Raw genomic sequence first — 6,000 nt, 5'->3', positions numbered from 1 at the left:
AACCAAAGACCTCAGGTAAAAATACCTGAGATTGAAGGCATAGGGCCTTCTTCTTTGACTTCATTTGCTTATGTATTTGTCTAAGGTAACAGGTGTCCCAAAACTCTTGAGCTGCTGCTAGAGCAGCCTCTGTCTCATTGCTGGTTAGGGTGTGACCAAGCAATAACATGATATTTTTCTAATCTAATTCAAAGGACTGACCCAGGCCCTGCAGAACATCTATGTACTCGTCTGGGTCATCTGAAAATTTTCCTAACTCTGCCTTGATTTGCTTTAAGTCAGAAATTGAAAAGGGAGTATGTATTTTGGTTGGGCCAAATTCTTCTCCTGCTGCCTGTAGGGGGCAGAGTTAGGGCATCCTAGTAGTCAGTTGTCTTGGCCGTTTTGGCCTTCCCCGACTCCTCTTGGGTTATAGGAGCTGAGGAGACCTGGTCAGTATCAGTGGAGGGAGGAGCCACAGGGATTCCTAAATATGGGGTAGTCCTCAGTAGGGGCCAGTAGAGCATAGGTTGTAAGCCTTACCTAGATGAGAATTATCCCTTAGAGAAAAGAAAACTTGCACATAGGAGACCTCAATCTATTTACCTTCCCTCTTACAGAACAGGTCTAATTGTAAAAGGGTGTTATAATTTATACTTCCCTTAGAAGGCCAGGTTTCTCCACTCAGCAGAAGGTATCAAGGCCACAGTGTTAGGCAAAAAAATAAAAAATAAAAAAAATGAGCCACTTCTTCAAAGTTCATGGGTCAAATTGATCCAGTTACCCAGGATAAACTTTAAGGGTGATTTTGCCTTGGAAAGAGCAGCACCCATCTGAAATTGAACATAGGGATGCCTACATCGCTGGTTATTCCTTGCAGCTGCTAGCCCTAGGGCCTCCCCTAGTTATAGCACCTTGCAGTTTCCTTGCACCCTAGATGTGTGATCATCTTCTGGGTCCCCCATGTGCTGGGTTTAATCACACTTACTGGTGTCATGAGCATACCCTCACTATCTAATGTCCTTTTTGGCCACCATAAGGACGTGGGGACTGCTGGGCTTAGTGGCCCTGTACAGGCGCATACTTGAAGAACTAGGCCAGTGAGGCTTGGGCAATGGGTGCCAATATTCCCTAGCAAGAGTTCAATTACCATAGGCCTGACCCCAAAACTGCCCTAGGAGGATAAACTCCTTGATAAGGGCCTTTAAGCACAATCTTAAAGAAGGTAATGGCTGGCCACATGGCCAAGGCCAGAACAATGCCCTCAGGACCTGGGCCTTCTCCCCCACCTTACTCTCCATTATAGGAATATGCCATAGGGTTGTGGGGCTTGTAATTAACTATTTGAGCCTTGGATAAGGTCTGACTATGGTACTCTAGATGGAGAAGTTCTGCCATACAGAGAGCTAATCCTCGGCAAGACAAATCTTACATTATCAGATTCTGGCACCATTCAGTTGGATTGGGAAATTACAGGTGACAAAAAAATAGATCTGGCATTGTTAGGACATAAGCTAGCACAGTGGACTAAGGGAACTGACCCTGTGTATTTCTACTGTAGGAGGTTTTCATAGGCATCAGTCTGAGGGCACTGCAGGCAAGGGTCCTGGACTGCCACCCCAAGAGCCTCAAAGTCCTAGCAAGAAGGGTAATAACTTCATGTGTAGAAAATATCTAAGAGGAAAGAGCCAGGAAGAAGTTTGCCTTACAGATATCTGGACCCAGGAGGTTGGGGTCTGAAAGGCTGGGCATGGCTCTCTTAGGTGGCTTTTTCTTAGGAAGTCTAAGTGGGGTCACAACCTCAACTGAACTTAACCCGGAGTTTGGGACCACTGCCCTTTCCTCCTGCCAGCCCTCAGCTTGGCCCAGAGAAAGAACAGCAAGAAAGGGAAGCTGGTTCAGGGCTAGCCAATGCTCCCAGTTCCAAAGAGCTGGGAGTTGTTGAAGAGTTCGTTACCAGAAAACCTAAAACCCGTGTTTTTAGTCCAGCAGCAGTGCTTATCACACTTTGATGGCCAATAGGTACCCAGTTTTTACCTCCTTAACAAATTTAAAAGAAGGGAAAGGACAGATTAGTGAGCAAAAGGGGTCCAATATCACTCACCGCTCTGAAGTCCGATGTCTCCTGGCTGGCTTGCAAAAAGATGTAACCAGGGGAGCGTATCTAGCTCCCAGTTCCGTAGAGGTTCTTGGCCTCTCTAACCCCAAAGAATGGGGAAAGGGGACCCGGAGGCACAGTGAGTTTGCCGTTTGAATAAATGTCATGGACCCAAAGAGTTTTGTGGAAAAGCAATTTATTAGACAGAGAGAGAGAGAGAGAAAAGAGAGAGAAGACAGTTCCACGCTGTTGTGGGAGGGGACCCAGAGAAGGAATCCATATAGGTAGGAGCAGCTGAAGTTTTAACCCTTGAGTTATTCCCTTCCTCCTGAAACTAGTGCCCAGCTGGCAGAACTAGTAGCCCTCACTTGAGCTCTAACATTAGGAAAAGGAAAGAATGAACATATACACAGATTCCAAACATGCTTACCTGGTTCTGCATGCCCATGCTGCCATATGGAAAGAAAGAGAGTTCCTGACCTTGGCGGGAACTCTCATTAAATGTCATAAGGAAATTTTAGACTTATTACAAGCTGTCCAAGAACCCAAAGAGGTAGCAGTCTTACACTGCCAAGATCACCAGAAAGGAGATGAGAAGGAAGTGGAGGGCAATCCCAAGCTGGCCTAGAGGCAAAAAGGGCAGCTAGATATGAATTTATAGAAGGACCTTTAATATGGGAAAACCGTCTCCAGGGAACTAGACCTCAATACTCATCGGAAGAGGTAGAGTGGGCAAACTCCCAGGGACATAATCTTCTTCCTTCAGGATGGCTAGCTACTAAGGAGGGAAAGTAACTTCTACCTGCTGCCAGCCAGTGGAAAGTACTTAAAACCCTACATCAAACCTTCCATATGGGTAAAGAGAATACATATCGAATGGCCAAATCTATATTTACAGGAAAAGGTGTCTTCAAGAGTGTCCAACAAATAGTCAAAAGATGTGAAATATGCCAGAAAAATAATTCTTTGTCACGTTGCAAAGTTCTTCCTGGGGAACAGCAAACCAGTCATTACCCAGATGAGGACTGACAAATGGACTTAACCCATATGCCTAAGTCTCAGGGATATCAATATCTGTTAGTATGTGTAGATACCTACACAAACTGGGTTGAGGCCTTCCCCTGTAGAACAGAAAATGCTCAAGAAGAAGAGTCCTGATTAATGAAATAATCCTTAGATTCGAACTCCCTTGCTGTCTTCAAAGCGATAACGGCCCTGCCTTCAAAGCTGCAGTGACCCAAGGAACTGCCAAAGCATCAGGAATACAGTATCATCTCCACTGTGCTTGGAGACCTCGGTCCTCAGGGAAAGTGGAAGAAAATGTACGAAATTCTTAACAGACACTTAAAGAAACTGGCATAGGAAACTCACCTTCCGTGACCTTCTCTATTACCAATATCACTATCAAGAGCTTGAAACTCTCCTCAGAATACAGGACTCAGCCCTTATGAGATGCTTTATGGATGGCCCTTTCTTAGTTATGATCTCATATCAGACAAGGAAACAGCAGATCTAATAAAAAATATAACCTCCTTGGCTAAGTACCAGCAAGCTCATAGGACCTTACTAGAAGGACACCCTAGGGGAAAAGGGAAAGAGTTGCTCTGCCCTGGAGACTTAGTGCTTGTTAAGTGTCTCCCCTCAGACTCTTCCTCTCTAGGTTCATCTTGGGAAGGACGATTTTCGGTTATTCTGTCTACCCCAAGGGCAGTTAAGGTGGTGGGAATTAACTCATGAATTCATCATACTTGATCAAAGCCTTGGATGCCTCCTGAAGAAAATCATAGGCCCTCCACTCCACAGCCTGAAGTTCTAGGAGACGACCTTTCTTTACACCTGCGAGCCTTTAGAGGATCTACCTTTGTTCTTCTGACGAGATCCCCAGGAAAGTAACTACTCATGAGTAACTTACATCCTGGCATTCACAGGACTATCACTCTCGACTTTACTATTTGCAACTGGACTCTATGCAGTCGCCCCTACAGCTTGGCTTACATCTCATAAACTCTCCTTATCCGTGGCTTACTATCTAACTACACTTCTAATAGCTCTTCTCTTCTCCCTCTGCCATATGGGTATTATAGGTCCCTTGGTCACCAATCTACAAATTCCATCTATCTCAAATTTCACTTGTATGAATTCTACTAACAACTCAAATGCTTCCCTATGCCAAAGCTGGGTTGCCTTATCCCCAGGCCTCAACTGCCTAGTGCCAGGCTTATTCTTTGTTTGTGGCACCTCAGCTTATTGCTGCCTGAACAATACCCTTGGGGCAATATGCCTCTTCTCCTTTCTAGTGCCCCCCATGACGATTTACACTGACTGTCAAGTGCAGAGTCTTCTCTTGCCAAGGCCACGCCATACTTGAATCCCAATTATTCCTTTCATAGTGGAGGGGCCAGAGTAATAGGAGGACTTGGAACTGGTATTGGAGGAATTACTACCTCTCCTCAGTCTTACTGTAAGCTATCTCAGGATTTAAATAATAACACAGAAAAGGTTGCCAATTCTCTTGTAACTCTGCAGAAGCAGCCTAACTCTTAAGCTGCTGTGGCTCTTCAAAATAGAAGGGCCCAGGATCTGCTAAGAGCAGAGAAAGGACGAACCTGTCTCTTTCTAGGAGAAGAATGCTGCTACTTTGTAAACCAGTCGGATATTGTCTTCAACCAAGTTAAAGAACTCAGGAACTAATCAAACACAGGGCTAAAAACCTTCAAGAAACTGGATCGTGGAACTTGTTTAACATCTGACTGTCCTGGCTCTACCCTCTTCTAGACCCATTTATAACCATTTTATTATTGCTGGCCGTTGGGCCTCTCACCTTTAACCTTCTTGTCAAATTTGTTTCTTCTAGAATTGAGGCCATGAGGCTACAAATGCTCCTGCAAATGGAACCCCAGATGTCCTTGGCTCATGAGTTCCATCGTGGACCTCTGGATCAAACTGCACCCCTGGAAGACTCCCCTCTGGAGGAACCTTAACTGCAGGGCGCCTTCTATGCCCCAGTTCAGCAGGTAGTAGTTGTAAGATTTATTGCTGAGGTAAAATGAGGAAACTGAGGCAAGTATAAAAAAGTGAAAAGCTGATTTATTCAGCTCCTGGGCGAGGTTCTGTGGTCCAGGGTGGGGCCAGAGAAGTAGTGCCAGGCTGTTCAGGGCTTGGGGTTTTATGGGGAGGGCAGGCAATTGATTGGCTATTGAGGAAACAAAGAGAAGGCATTCCTATTGGCTGTTGAGGAGCAGGAAGTACATGGAGCTAAAGTAAGGAGTACATGAAACTAACTGTCACTGGTAGGTGGGCGGGACCTTGGGTAAGTGGGCCTTGATTGACTACTGGGGAAACAAAGAGAAGGCATTCCTATTGGCTGTTGAGGAGCAGGAAGTACATGGAGCTAAAGTAGGAAGTACATGAAACTAACTGTCATTGGTAGGTGGGCGGGACCTTGGGTATGCGAGCCTGGCAGAGACATATGGGGCAGGCTGCTACCAGGCAGGGTATGGTGGGGCTTCTTTGAAAATTTTTCTGCAGGGTGTTTTTAACAGCTGGCTGGAGGTTGGATGTATAATTTAGTGATGAGTGGGGGCTTGGGTATGGTATGCAGAGGCGGGTATGGGGAAGCTATGTGGCAAAGCCAGATAATGAGCCCGAGTGATGATGCAGTTATGAGGTGTAGCGAGTGATGAATGTGTCCGTTTGACTCCCAGCAAGGAGTCAAACTACCTTACAGTAGTTAAAGAGCAATTGACGCCTCTGTTCCAACAGCAGTTGGGCTTTCTTGTTCAGAGGGGGGACTGAGGGACTGTGTCATAGAAGCTTATCTGCCTGGGTCTGTGATGGTTTCAGTACCTCCTCCATGCTTTCATCTGGGAACCAGAGGGGTTTCTAATGTAAAGTTCTTTGTCTGACTTTCACGTGCACAGGCC

At 45.7% G+C, this 6,000-nt stretch overlaps 1 long non-coding RNA gene across 3 annotated transcripts in view; it reads left to right on the top strand.

Annotated features, from left to right (window-relative positions):
• The first annotated feature begins 4,935 nt into the window (after positions 1–4,935).
• LOC118152782 (uncharacterized) overlaps positions 4,936–6,000 on the top strand; it is a 251,232-nt gene continuing 250,167 nt past the window's right edge. For 2 of the 3 annotated variants that reach the window (XR_013534732.1, XR_004741606.3), the window contains exon 1: positions 5,514–5,571. This is a non-coding gene — a long non-coding RNA (uncharacterized LOC118152782). Of the gene's footprint in view, positions 5,092–5,513; positions 5,572–6,000 lie in introns of those variants that run through there. The other variant, XR_004741607.3, reaches the window with a different exon arrangement.

Source organism: Callithrix jacchus, chromosome 4, assembly GCF_049354715.1.
Source record: "Callithrix jacchus isolate 240 chromosome 4, calJac240_pri, whole genome shotgun sequence".
Classification (NCBI taxonomy): Eukaryota; Metazoa; Chordata; class Mammalia; order Primates; family Cebidae; genus Callithrix; species Callithrix jacchus.
This window is presented reverse-complemented; position numbering and strand designations above follow the sequence as displayed.